Here is a 14,499-nt window from a genome sequence, read left to right as displayed (position 1 = left end):
CCCAGTAGGTGGCTGTAGAATGGGCCAGTCAGGGTACCCATGAACAGGTCTACTAATTCTCGGTCAGTCATAGGGGGTTTGACCCTGCCAGCCAAATCTCTCCATTTCTGGGCATACTCTTTGAAGCTTTCTTTAGATCCCATAGCCATATTCTGCAACTGCAGCCGAGTAGGTGCTAATTCAGAATTGTACTGGTACTGCTTGTAGAAAGCCGTTGCTAAATCAGTCCAGGTGTGGATGTCAGAGCTCTCAAGCTGATAATACCATTCCAACTGAGTGCCAGACAGACTTTCTCGGAAGAAATGGATCCATAGTTTCTTATCAGTGGTATGCGGCTGAATCTTTCTCACATAAGCCCTTAAATGCATCTGAGGACAGGATGCACCATCGTACTTAGTGAAAGTGGGGATTTTGAATTTGCGTGGAATGGTCACATCGGAGACCAGACCCAAACTTTCGAAATCCAGACCAGGCGCCTTCTGACCCTCCATGGCTAGCATGCGTTCTTCCAGCAATCTGTACTTATCGTCTCTTGGAGAGTACTGTTCATTTTCATAATCGTCATCCTCGGGGTTAGAGAAATCAACATTCTCCTCCTCTGAATCATTTTCCGCCCCCTCTTCTGGGCCATTCGGGATTCCAAATTTGATTCCCGTAGCCTGTCCTTTACGCCTTCTGCCCGGGTTAATGAAGCTCACAGCTTTTTTGTCCTTCTTCTTTTCAGCCAAAAGGGCCTTCAGTTCCTCCTGCCCCTTGGATAAGCTTAGCATCATCTCCTTGAACTGAGCATTCTGAGTCTGGAGATCTTTGACAGTTTGTTCGAGATCCATTTTTCTGTTTGGAGGAAAACCGTGAGAATATGGTCTTTTAGAACACCTGTTATGCAATGTTATGTTATGCGATGCAATGTATGAAATGTTTTCAAGGACTTTTGGAATTTAACTCTGCATAAATCCCCAACAAGAGGGAAATGTTTTATTGCTACTTTTTTTTTTATCAATGTTCATTACAAAAGGAATAGTAGTAAAAATACAAAGCTCAAGTCTCCCAGGGGCGACTTCTTTTCGGGCGAAGATATGCATTGAGTCTTCGTTCCTCATTAAGCTGACTGGTGAGCTCTAACACTTTCTTCCTTTCTGTATTGAACTGGGCTTCGAAAGTATCTCTCTCTTCTCTCAACTGGGTCCAGGATCTTTTCAATTCCTCAACATCAGTAGGCATATCTGGAATAAGGCTCCATAGGAATAGAATTTTTCTTTCCTAAAGTGCTTCTTTTCACCATGCCCCAAGCTCGTACAAACCTTTGGCGGAGGTCTTGAGAGTCATTGTCATAGTCAAACACTGTACCTTGGATAATCATTTCATGTGGACCATCTCTTCGAGCACGACCAAACTGACGTAAGGCTAAGGCAGGATTATAAGTAATGCCTCCTCTTATCCCCATGAGTGGTACATTAGGGAATTCTCCACAACGGTCGATGAGGGTGACGTCTTCTCTGAGATTGGAACACCAACGAATGTCTGAATGGGAGAGTGCCATTATCCTTTGAGACCATTTCAGATTTTGATCATTCTTCAAGACTGATTGAGGGAGGTGCGAAATAAACCACCTAGACAACAAAGGTACGCAGCACATGAGAGTCCCTTGCCTCCTCATAGTACGAGTGTGAAGGGAATGCAAGACATCTCCAAGCAAGGTAGGCACAGGATTATGAGTGAGAAATATCTTAATAGCATTCACATCTATGAATTGGTCCGGATTAGGGAATAGCACCAAACCATAGATTAGCAATGCTAAAACATCTTCAAAAGCATGGACATTCATAATTTTTAGGAATTCTCGGGCCTTACTTATCAGAAATTTGGCAAGTAAACCTTTCATTCCACTTCTTGTTATCCAATTAGTTTCAATGTCGGACTTTGTCATGTGTAAAGCTGCGGCAACTTCTTCGGCCTTTGGCATCTTTTCTAAACCACTGAAAGGTATTTGATCCAGGATAGGTATCCCAAGCAACTTGGAAAACTCTTCCAATGTGGGTACCAACTGATAATCTGGGAAAGTGAAGCAATGATGCTTAGGATCGAAGAACTGGAATAGGACTCTCATCATATCTTCTTTGAAACCAGTGGTAACCAAATTGAGGAGATGACCATGTTTCTTGTTGAACTGAGCATGATCAGGGAGTTCTGACACCAAATCCTTGAGTTGAGGAGAGATTGCTACAAGATTGATCCGGATAGTCTTCCTGGAAGCCATAACCTGTTCAACAGAGCAAAGCTAAATTCCTAAGTCCTTGAAATGGTTAGTATGATGATGTTATGATGTTATGATGTTATGATGTTATGCAAGCACAAGCATGTCACACAACAATTATTCCTAGGTTTTAAGGCTTGCATGAGTTCCATAGGTAAGTACCCTCCCCACTGAAGTTTAGTTGGTTCAACCTGTCCTAGAATAGTAACCGGGTTCTAAAAGGATCTCAAATCATCGACCTTTCCTTAAGTCCACTTCAGTGCAACACCAAGTGGTTGACCGAAGCTTCCCTAAAGTCCAATCTCAAAGAGTGTAGTATCGAGTCTCAACCAACCCCAGTCGGAACCGAAGTCAGTTATCTCACTACTTTCTAATGGCCAGGATGAGTCAATTAGGGTTCTAAAGGTCTGGTTAATGCTTTGATGACACCACGCGGAAGCCAAATTTTTCCTCAAGTAACATGAGGAACATCAGGACAACCAAAGTGTCACATTAACCGTAGCCATCATTTTGACCATTCCAGTATACGCCGGATAGTCGCGATGATCTATTGCTACTTACCTAAGGTACACTAGATCCGGGTGTAGGATCTTTCACTCAAACAATCCCTTAAAGAAAAAGGAACAATTTAAAACATAAATGATTTTTTAAGGTGGACCTCTCTTTATGGTCCCCAGCAGAGTCGCCAGTTCTGTCATACGGTGAACTGGACCTTATTGGATTTGTAATCGCAATGTCGCGGTTAGCAAGAGTCGCCACCGACTTTTCTTTTATCCCATAAGGAAAGGCGGAAAAGAACAGGAAAGACCTTAATTTAGATTCTTAGGTTCGGGAGGTACTTTATACAAAGGGAAGGGGTAAGCACCCTTTGTATCCATGGTTATCCATGGGCTCTTAATTGCTCAATCATTTATGTTTTTCTTAGTTTTGAAAAAAAGCGGTTGAAAAGTGTATAAAAAGGTTTTGAAAACGAGAATTTAACTTTGTAATGATTCTTGCATGAATGTATACAAAGTGGTTATCTCGTATAGTTTTTTTTTAAAGTAGTTTAGAAAAATATAACTCGGCAATGATCCTAGTACGGAGGTATGCTAAGTGGTGATTTTCTAAAAAAGATGTTTGAAAGGTGTGAGGTGGGAAAAGTATTTTTTATTATGAATGAGCAATTAAGGTTACACCTGTCCGAGGTCTTTCCGGGCATTTCCCATCCTTATGAGGGTAAAACTGTCCTTACTATTGAGAAGTAAGTAGTTTTATCCTGGGGATGTAGAAGGGTCATCGTAGGGTCATCGATAGGTCATCGAAGGCAACAGTTGTGAGGATACCTTAGCATTCGAAGGGACTATCATCATTTAACCGTAGGCTATACCGAAGGGTCATCGAGGGACAAAAATGGTATTTTCGAAGGCAACGTCCGAGGGACTATGATGATTTTACCGAAGGGTCTTTGCTAAGGATATCCCCATATTCGCGGGACATGACCGTAATATCGAAATTGTGGGGTAATAAAGAGAGGTCCGATATCATTTATTTAAAGTCCATGTTTTAAGTTCATTAGGTAATTATGGTGATACCGCATTAAATCGATACATTAAAATCAACACATTAAGGATCACTACATTAAAATTAATTGGGCCATCAATATGAATCTTCACATTAAAGTGAAATAATTTAGAATCCATCTCCATGAAGGCTTCCCATGCATAAAGCGGAGTACCTAGCCAACTATTTCTTCGGAAGAATGCTAGCCTTTACACCATGAACACACGGATTAAAGCATCGAGGTAAAATACAACTGGAAATTGCACCATAAGATAAATATAACAGCCAGGAATTTAAGCCAAATAATGCAGAATCATCATTAGGTAAACATAAAATGGGCAACAAAGAGACAAAGCAGCCCCTGTCCCGTTCGCCTCTGCTTCGCCTAGCGAAGGCTCGCTGCAGGCTCGCCTAGCGATGAGCTGGCGAGCGGCCACGGGTTTGAAATTTGAGAACATTATGACCTCAACCTGCAGCATGGCTTATGGCATCCAACACATAATTATATGGTTCAGTTTCACAATATTCAAGCACATTTAAATTCTCATGCAAGACTTCAAAAAAAATGTTTATGAATTCAATTATAATATCCTCCACAAATTAAGAACATGAAGTGGTACCATATGCCAAGTGAGAGTACAAAACGATATCACATGCAAATTAAGACACTAAAGTGGTACCACATGCAAAATAAGGACACAAAGTGATAATCATATGCCAATTAAGAAACTAAAGCGATAATAGTGAGGCAAACCTGTTTGCAAGTCGAGTTGCAACCTTGAATTGGCGAGCCGGCCTGAGTTGGGCGACGGTGGCTTCGGAGCGGGTAAGCGGCCTTCAGGGTTTCCGCCTTCTGAACTCTTTGGACCAGCAGGGTTTCGGTGCTAGGGTTTCCTCTGGATCTCTGTGTGAGTGTCTCCGGGTGAGTGAGTCCGTCTCTCTGTGTCTGTGTTTTTCGTGGCAGAGGAGCAGGTATTTATAGTAGTGGTAATGGTGACCTAATGGGCTTAAAATGAGGTCCAAAAATCTCAAACTTTCGCAAGCTTCGCTAGGCGAAGGAATTTCTCGCCTAGCGAGCAAACTAGGTCTGGGCTTTTTCCTGGATCCAACGCTTCGCTGGGCGAGTGGCATGGTGCAATGTTCGCTAGGCGAAGGAGCTGCTCGCCTAGCGAGCCAGCGGCTTTGGGCCGCCTGTGGATTGGGCCTGTTGTGAGTGGGCTTTCGTCCATTTGATATCAGTGCCTTGCAGAACAAGTCAGAGGGTCTTGGAAAATGTTCGGTAGTGCCAACGGGCAAATTTTGGGGTATGACACATAGTAATAAAAATTGAATTAAAGAGAAAAACATTTCATTAAAAATAGAAACACAAAACATCAGATTCAAAAAGATCAAGAACAAAACATCAGATCCAAAAAAGAAGACAGAAGCAAAAAACAACAAAAGGCAAGCAAAACATAAAATCCTAAGTGCCTAAGGGTTCTGAGGCAATTTCTGCAAGATCATGGCAAGCATCTTCTGGATGTTCTCATTGACCGTATCTTGCTTGTCCATTCTGTCTCGGAGGATGTTCTGATCTTCCTTAAGGTCCTTCAGAGTCTGAAGGATCATGGGAACAGCAGTTGAAGACTCCCCCTGAGTCAGAGCCTGCTGGGCTTCAGCTTCTGCAGCAGCTTGAGCTTCTGCATCTGCCAGAGCCTTAGCTATAGCTTCTTGTTGCCTTAGGATTTCTGCTTCCTGAGCAATTCTTTCCTCTTCTATTCTTCTTGCTTCTTCTGCTTCTCTAGCCAACCTTTCTTCCTCAAGTCTTCTGGCCTCAGCTTCTCTGGCAAGTCTCTCCTGGAGTCTTGCCTCAGCATCTCTGATGTAGTCATTTCTGACTTATTCAGATATGCTCTTCAGCCTAAAAGACTCAGATGTCATCCAGCCAATGACTCTGTTCCAGTGTGTCCTTACAGATTCAGGATCATCACTGATTTCAGAGTTAATGACCAGAGAATCAACCTTTTGAGCTGAAGCCTCTGCAATCATAAAGATGGCTTCCTTAAGGGTAGGTTTAGAAAGCTCAGGTTCAGGTTCTGGTTCAGAGGTATGAGGTGGAGGGCTGAGATTCAAGGTTTGAGGTTCAGATTCTGACTCAGGTTGGGGTTCAGATTCTGCTTCTGGTTGAAGACTGGGGGATGAAGCATAAAGTGGGTTTAAATCTAAAGGTTCGGATTCTGGTTCTGGGACAGCGAGAAGGATTGGTGGGGTGATATCAGAGGTGTGGGGATCAGATGGTTGAATTTCAGAGGGTATGGTGGTTGTTTGTTGTGGTGGAAGTGAAGTTGTTTCAGGTTCTGTGGTTTGTGGTTGTTGTGAAGCAAGTCTATGAGCAAATAGAGTGGCTATTGTTGGGGAGTCAGGATCAGAAGGTTCATGGTCAGAGGAAACAGTAACGTAGGGAGGTGATTCAGGTTCAGAGGATGAAGAAGAAGAAGAAGTGCTTTGGTGAGTTTGTGCAGGTATAGAGGGAGGAATGAAGGTTCTGGCTATGTTTAGAACTGGTGTAAGTTGGGAGGTTCTGGTTATTGAGGGTGGGATTTCAGAGGTAGTAAAAATGGGTTGAGAGGAGAGTGGGTTAGAGGAAGCCATCTGAAGATTAGAGGAGACAGGAGGAACAGACTTATCAGTTGAGATTTGCGGAGGAGCTGAAGATCCGCTTCCAGAAGCTCCTTCAAGTCTGGCTTTCTTTGCTTTCCTTGCCTCAGCAGCTATCTGTTTCTCAGAGACACCTCTCTTGTATCTGACTAGATCTTCTTCTGAATCCAGACAGTCATCGAGGCTGAAATCAGATATATCCACACCTTCATTCAGTAGACGCTGAAGATAGATGGCAACAGCATCTCTTGGCTCGTTCTTGAAGAATCTGGCAAGGCCATGAGGCATCTTCCTCTGATCTTTTAGAGATTCCCAGGTTGTATCAAGAGTGGGCTTGACTCTAATCTCTTTGATGATTCCCATGCTTTTGAGGTTTCTGGCATTCAGAGGCTTTCCCACATCAATTGCCAGATCATCCATACATCTGGTCTTTTCCAGTTGGTCAACCAATCCATGCTCAATGAAGACATCAGAAAGCAATCTTCCCAGAGGGATGTAAGACCTTGGCTTCATATTGTTTCTGGTTTCTTTGACAGAATCCCTCAGATATCTGAAAAGGAGAACAGAGAGGTTGATCTGGATGCCCTTCTGAATACAGTATAAAATGCATTTTTGATCAGCATTTATGTAATCAGAGGAGTTGGAGGCTGGGCGATGGTGAATAGTACCCAGAATGATTTTTAGCCATACTCGGAGGTTCTGGTGTAGCTCTTTGTTCTTAGAGGGGTTTCCTTCAACATTTGGTTTGAATATTGTTGGGTTGATAACTTCAGTGATGCGTTTAGACCTAGGAGGGATGTTGTAAATCCTTTTTCCTTCAGTTGTCTCCATGTTCAGCAAGGAGGCAATTGATGCTTCAGTGATAATAATCTTTACCCCTAGAACAAAAGAGACAATGAATTGGTCATCTGCATCAGCATGTCTCCAGAATTCCTTGACAAGAAGAGGGTAGATAGGACCATAAAGCCTGTTGAAGTAGGTTTCCCATCCTTGTTGACGAAGTTCCTTAGTAAGATCAACGCCATTTCTTCTTAGGTTGTCAAAATCAACCAAAGATTCACACAAAACATCCAAACCTTCAAAGGGAGTTGAAAGGTTTATGTGGCGTTCTCGGTCAAGAATGTGGGGTTCTTGATAAACAGGGGTTATAGAAACACCGGTGACGGTTGGAGTTGAGATACTAGAGGTTTGAGCGGTGGAACTTGACTCCATTTGCTGTGAGTAGTTGAACAGTTGTTGTTGTTGAGCATCCATTGTAAAGAAGAAGATGAAGATGAAGAAACTTGCAGAGAATGCTTCGAGAGAGGGTTTAGGGTTTAAGAGTGAGTGAGAGTGATAAGTGTGAAATGTGAGAGAAAGTGTTTATATACTCTAAGTAAAACACATGCAAAACGACACCTCAGAATGCGTTAGACACAACACTCAAAATAGCACGCTTGGGGGAAAAATGATTACAGCTAATAAATGAATGTCTAATCCCAACAGTACGCATACTGCTCTAGGAGATTTCAAACGTTCTGACCTTTGATTTCTATTGACAGCTGTCTAGAAGTTCTAGGGTTAGACATTTAATGCTCCACGTGTTGATGTATCTGATCTTCAGGAATACCAAAGGATTGGTTTCTGAAGATTTCTAACTCAGATATCTTCTTAACTTGTAGAAGTATCAGAGTCAGAGGCAGAAGTGTATTTGTTTTTATCAGAGTCTCATTTTACATGTTCAGAGCCAAATTTTACTCAGGGCAATTTTTAATGTTCAGATTCTCTAATATAAAAAAAAATCTATCTTCAGCTAGAGGCTTAGTAAAGATATCTGCCCATTGATGTTCTGTATCAATGAACTTCAATGTTACTATCCCTTTCTGAACATAGTCTCTGATAAAATGATGTTTTATTTCTATGTGTTTGGCTCTGGAATGTAGAATAGGATTCTTACTTAAACAAATAGCAGCAGTATTATCACAAAAGATAGGAATGTTACTCTCAAATATCTGAAGATCTTCTAGCTGATGCTTCATCCAGAGCATCTGAGTTGTGCACAGTGATGCTGAGATGTATTCTGCTTCTGCAGTTGATAGAGCGATAGTTGACTGTCTTTTGCTAGCCCAGGAGATTAGATTGTTTCCCAGAAGCTGGCAATTTCCAGAAGTACTTTTTCGTTCTATTCTATCTCCTGCGTAGTCTGCATCACAGTAACCAGAAAGTCTATACTCTGATGTTTTCTCATACATCAGGCCCAGGTTAGGAGTTCCTTTCAGATACTTAAGAATTCTCTTAACAGCTGTTAAATGAGATTCTCTAGGATCTGATTGGAATCTGGCACAAAGACAGACGCTAAAAAGAATATCAGGACGAGTAGCAGTCAGATAGAGAAGAGAGCCTATCATACCTCGATAGAGCTTCTGACAAACCTTGTTGCTTACCTCTTCCTTCTCCAGAATGCAAGTTGGGTGCATGGGAGTCTTTGCAGAGTTGCATTCAGTCATGTCAAACTTCTTCAGAACGTCTTTAATGTATTTACTTTGATGGACGTACGTGACTTCTGGAGTTTGATTAATTTGAATTCCCAGAAAGAACTTTAGTTCTTGCATTAAACTCATATCAAATTCTGCCTGCATTAACTTAGAAAATTCTTGGCAAACGGAGATATTAGCAGAACCAAAAATAATATCATCAACATAAATTTGGCATATCATGAGATCATTATTAAGGTTTTTGCAGAAGAGTGTAGAATCGACTTTCCCTCTGATAAAATTTTGTTCCAGAAGAAAATTGCTTAAGCGTTCATACCAAGCTCTGGGAGCTTGTTTAAGTCCATACAAGGATTTCTTAAGTTTAAAAACATGTTCTGGAAAATTTGAGTTTTCAAAGCCTGGAGGTTGATTGACATACACTTCTTCTGAAATATAACCATTAAGAAATGCACTCTTGACATCCATTTGATATAGTTTAATAGAATGATTAATAGCAAAAGATACAAGAAGACGAATAGATTCTAACCTCGCGACTGGAGCAAAGGTTTCATTATAATCAATACCTTCTTGTTGACTATAACCTTGAGCTACCAGTCGTGCTTTGTTTCTGACAACTTCTCCTTTCTCGTTCAGCTTGTTTCTGAAAACCCATCTGGTTCCAATGACATGAGTGCCTCTGGGTTTAGGAACGAGATCCCAGACATCATTCTTGGAGAATTGATCTAATTCTTCTTGCATAGCTGCCACCCAATCGTTATCTAGAAGAGCTTCATCACAGGACGTAGGCTCAATCAGAGACACTAGTCCTAGAGGAATATCTTCAGAGGTTCTGAAGGTAGATCTGGTTCTAACAGGTTCATCTTTGTTTCCCAAAATCAAATCTTCAGATACGTTAATACGACTTTTAACTTTCCTTGGAATTTCTGGAGATTTAATTTCTTCAGAGTCTTGAGTGACGGTTGCTTCTGGAGTTTTATCAGATTCTACCAGAGTGATCTCTAAATCTGCAAACTTTTCAACTAGCTTTGACTTTTCAGGGTCAAGCTTATCATCAAATCTAACATGAATTGATTCCTCCACAATTTTGGTTTCTGTGTTGTATACTCTGTAGCCTTTAGAGCGTTCTGAGTATCCTAACATAATACCTTTCTGTGCTTTGGAATCAAACTTGTTCAGATGTTCTTTAGTATTTAATATAAAGCAAATGCATCCAAAAGGATGAAAATATGAGATGTTGGGTTTTCTTCCCTTACACAGTTCATAGGGAGTCTTTTCCAGAATAGGTCTTATAGAGATTCTATTCTGAATGTAACACGCTGTATTTACAGCTTCTGCCCAAAAGTGCTTTGCTACATTTGTTTCATTGATCATGGTTCTGGCCATCTCTTGGAGTGTCCTATTCTTCCTCTCTACAACTCCATTTTGTTGTGGAGTTCTAGGGCAGGAGAAATCATGGGATATTCCATTAGAGTCAAATAATTCCTCAAAATCTTTGTTTTCAAATTCTCCACCATGATCACTTCTGACTCTAACAATTTTAGAGTCAAATTCTTTTTGCACTTTAGAACAGAAACTGGTGAATACAGATTGAGACTCACTCTTGTGCTTTAGGAATTTTACCCATGTCCAGCGGCTGTAATCATCAACGATTACTAGTCCATACTTCTTTCCATTGACTGATGCTGTTTTCACAGGGCCAAATAAGTCAATGTGAAGAAGCTCCAGAGGCTTAGAGGTAGAAACAACATTTTTCTTTTTAAAAGATGTTTTTGAAAACTTTCCTTTCTGACAAGCTTCACACAGAGCATCTGAAGAAAACTTCAGTTTAGGTAAGCCTCTGACTAACTCAAGTTTAGTTAGCTGAGAAAGTTTTCTCATGCTAATGTGGCCTAAGCGTCTATGCCATACCCATTGCTCTTCGTGAACTGACATTAAACATTTAACATTTTGATCTTTTAAATCAGAAAGATTTATTTTATAAATGTTGTTTTTCCTCTTGCCTGTGAAAAGGACAGAGCCATCGTTCTGATTAATGGCTTTACATGTTTTTTGATTAAAGATTACATCATAACCGTTATCACTTAATTGACTTATGGATAACAAGTTATGCATTAATCCTTCTACATAAAGAACATCAGATATAGAGGGAAGAGTACCATTACCAATAGTTCCGGAGCCTCTGATCCTTCCTTTCTGATCTCCTCCGAAGCCTACAAATCCAGCGTCTTTAAGTTCCAGGCTTTGGAACATAGACTTTCTTCCCGTCATATGTCGCGAGCATCCAGAGTCCAGGTACCATGACTGGTGTCTGAACTTTGCTGCATAGGATATCTCTTCAGATTCTTCGTCTGAGCAGCTGGATGTGGTAGCCATAAGTGCTACGTTGGCCTGTTCATCAGAGTCAGATTCTGATGATCCAGATTCACTGTCATCCCAGGTAGCCATCAGTCCTTTCTTTGTTCTGAAGGTGTTTTTCTTGAAGCTTTCTTTTCTGGGGTTGTCCTTCTTCAACTTGGGGCATTCATTTCTGTAATGACCTGTTTCTTTACATTCATAACAGGTAATATCTTTGTTAGTTTTACCTTTTGAAGTTGACTCTGACCGATCCCCTCTGGGTCTTGGTCTTCTGAAGTTGTTGTTCCTCTTTTTCCAGAGTTGCTTAACTCTTCTGGTTAGTAGGGACAACTCTTCTTCATCATCAGAGTCTTCAGGTTCAGAATCGTCAGTATCTTCAGCTTCTGCCTGGAGAGCTTTGGTTCTGTCAGGTTTCCGTCTTTCAGATCTGGACTTCAGCGCTACTGACTTGTTCCTTTTCTGAGGCTCATCCTCCTCTAGTTCTATCTCATGGCTTCTGAGAGAACTAACAAGTTCTTCAAGGCTGATATTGTTCAGATCCTTTGACAGCTTCAGAGCAGTAACCATAGGTCTCCATTTCTTTGGCAGACTTCTGACTATCTTCTTAACATGATCTACAGTCGTGTATCCTTTGTCTAACACTTTAAGACCTGCAATAAGAGTTTGAAATCTAGAAAACATAGCCTCTATAGCTTCGTCGTCTTCCATTTTGAAGGCTTCATATTTCTGGATAAGAGCCAGAGCCTTCGTCTCTTTAACTTGGGAGTTTCCTTCATGAGTCATCTTCAGAGAGTCAAGAATATCTTTGGCTGTCTCTCTGTTGGTGATCTTTTCATATTCATTGTATGATATAACATTTAGAAGTATTGTTCTGGCCTTGTGGTGATTTTTGAAGACACGTTTCTGATCTTCTGACATCTTACTTCTGGGAACTTCAGCTCCATTTAAGATTGGAGGTTTGTATCCATCTGTGACAATGTCCCAGAGGTTAGCATCATAACCCAGAAAGAAACTTTCGATTCTAGCTTTCCAGTAATCAAATTTTTCTCCATCAAAAACAGGAGGCTTGGCATTGTAAGAATCTTTCTCATTTGAGTGGGCCATTGTTTTTCTCGTACTGGATCTCTCTACACGGTTAAGTGTTTGATTAGAAAATCAATAACAGAGCCGGAGCTCTGATACCAATTGAAGGTGAGAAAAACAAGAAAGGGGGGGTTTGAATTGTTTGAAAAATAAGCGTTTTTCCAAAATGAAAATCACACAATGATTTTATACTGGTTCGCTTATAACACAAAGCTACTCCAGTCCACCCGGCCAAGGTGATTTCGCCTTCAACAAGGACTTAATCCACTAATCTTGAAAGATTACAAACAACACCTAAGAGAGAAGAAAATCTCTTAGTCTTCTCAAGTCTACAGACTACACAGAGTCACTTGAGGAAATCAAACAAATAAAAGATACAAGATATGTAATCTAGAGTGCTTCTAAGAAAGCAAGTATTACAAACTTAAGAACAGATTTTTCACTTAATAAGCAAAAGCTTAGTGAAATTCTTTGAGAGCAAAGATGATTTTCTTGAGCGTGAAATAATTCAGTATAGTTTTGGCTAGTTGATTTCTTGTTACTGAATGTTGATTGCAGCTCTATTTATATATGAGTTGAAGTAGTGGTTGAATCTGGTGGATATTAAACTGAGTTTACTCCATCACTTAAATAGCTTCTGCAGTTTAACTTTTCATCTATGAAGTGACTACTTACCACAAGTAGTATCTTCTCTCTTGAAAGTGGAGATTAACGTCTCTTTCTCTGTTTAGGAAATCTATTTGAAAATCTTTACTTGACTTGAACGTTACTTCATCATGATTAGCAAATCCATAATCAGAGTATTTGTGTTTCTGGAGAATCTTGGAATCATGCTTCTGATGTTGATCTCTTGAGAGTTCAGATAGCGCTGATAACTTTCAGAATATACAGATAACGTTTCTCCAGAATCAGAGCTTCTAGACTTTACTTCATGTTCAGATGCTTCTGATACTTTGCAGTTTTGTCCAGAGTCAGAGCTTCTAGACTTTCTTGAACGTGCTTCCACTTCAGATGCTCCTAATACTCTAGAATTTGTATCTGATCTTGTTGTGCATCTGATGACATCATCAGATTCATTTCTTCTTTCTTTAGAACCCTGCACACTTAGAAACTTTTCGTTAGGGTGCCATTTTTGGTTTCATCCTTTGTTATCATCAAAATCAAGGAATCTGTTGTAGAACAATTTTGTTCTTACAAACTCAACCATCCCCAACCTGAGTAGTTCGGGCAGCAGTTCGGCGTACGACATGGGTAGCGAATCAAAACGTCGATCAGGCATCCTTTGTCTGGGCTGATACGGACGTTGCTGTTGTTGTTGTTGTTGTTGTTGCGGTTGTTGAACTCTTTGTTGTTGTTGTTGACGAGGTTGAGGTGCCGGAATGGTTACTGCAGCAGCCTGACGGTATTCAATTCTGTTCTGATCTCTGCGGTGTTGAACAGCATTAGTTTCACCCTCTCTTCGACGAGGTGCCCCAGCAAATGGCTTCTTAGAAGAAGAGGAACCAGCATCTTGGATCTTCCCAGTTTTAATCAAGCTCTCAGTCCTCTCTCCACAAATGACAACATCAGAAAAACTACCGAATGGGCAGCTCCCCATCCGGTCCATAAACACACCTTGAAGAGTACCGATAAACATATCTGTCAACTCCCTCTCCAGCATAGGGGGTTGAACTCTAGCAGCCAGTTCACGCCACCTCTGGGCATACTCCTTGAAGCTTTCATTGGATTTCTGACAAAGACTCTGCAGCTGAGTCCGGCTCGGTGCCATGTCCATGTTATGTTTATATTGCCTCAAGAAGGCCTCACCCAGATCCCTCCAGCATCGGATCGAATCTCTCTTCAATTCCATGTACCAGTCCAAAGAAGCCCCAGATAGACTATCTTGGAAAAAATACATCCACATCTTTTCATCATCGGTATACGCAGAGATTTTTCGATAATAAGCCTGCACATGGGTGCGAGGGCAAGAAGTACCGTTGTATTTATCGAAGGACGGTGCTTTGAATTTGTAAGGGATTCTCAAACCTTCCACCAACCCCATATTGGTAACATCAAAACCGAGAGAGTTTTGACATTCCATAGCCCGGATCTTCTCAGCAAGGGCATCAACTTTACGATCCCTCTCGTCAACCCTTCCCAGAACACCTTCGTCTT

Source organism: Lathyrus oleraceus, chromosome 1 (genome assembly GCF_024323335.1).
Source record: "Lathyrus oleraceus cultivar Zhongwan6 chromosome 1, CAAS_Psat_ZW6_1.0, whole genome shotgun sequence".
NCBI lineage: Eukaryota > Viridiplantae > Streptophyta > Magnoliopsida > Fabales > Fabaceae > Lathyrus > Lathyrus oleraceus.
The sequence above is the reverse complement of the archived record's forward strand: the minus strand, read 5'-3'. Positions refer to the sequence as shown.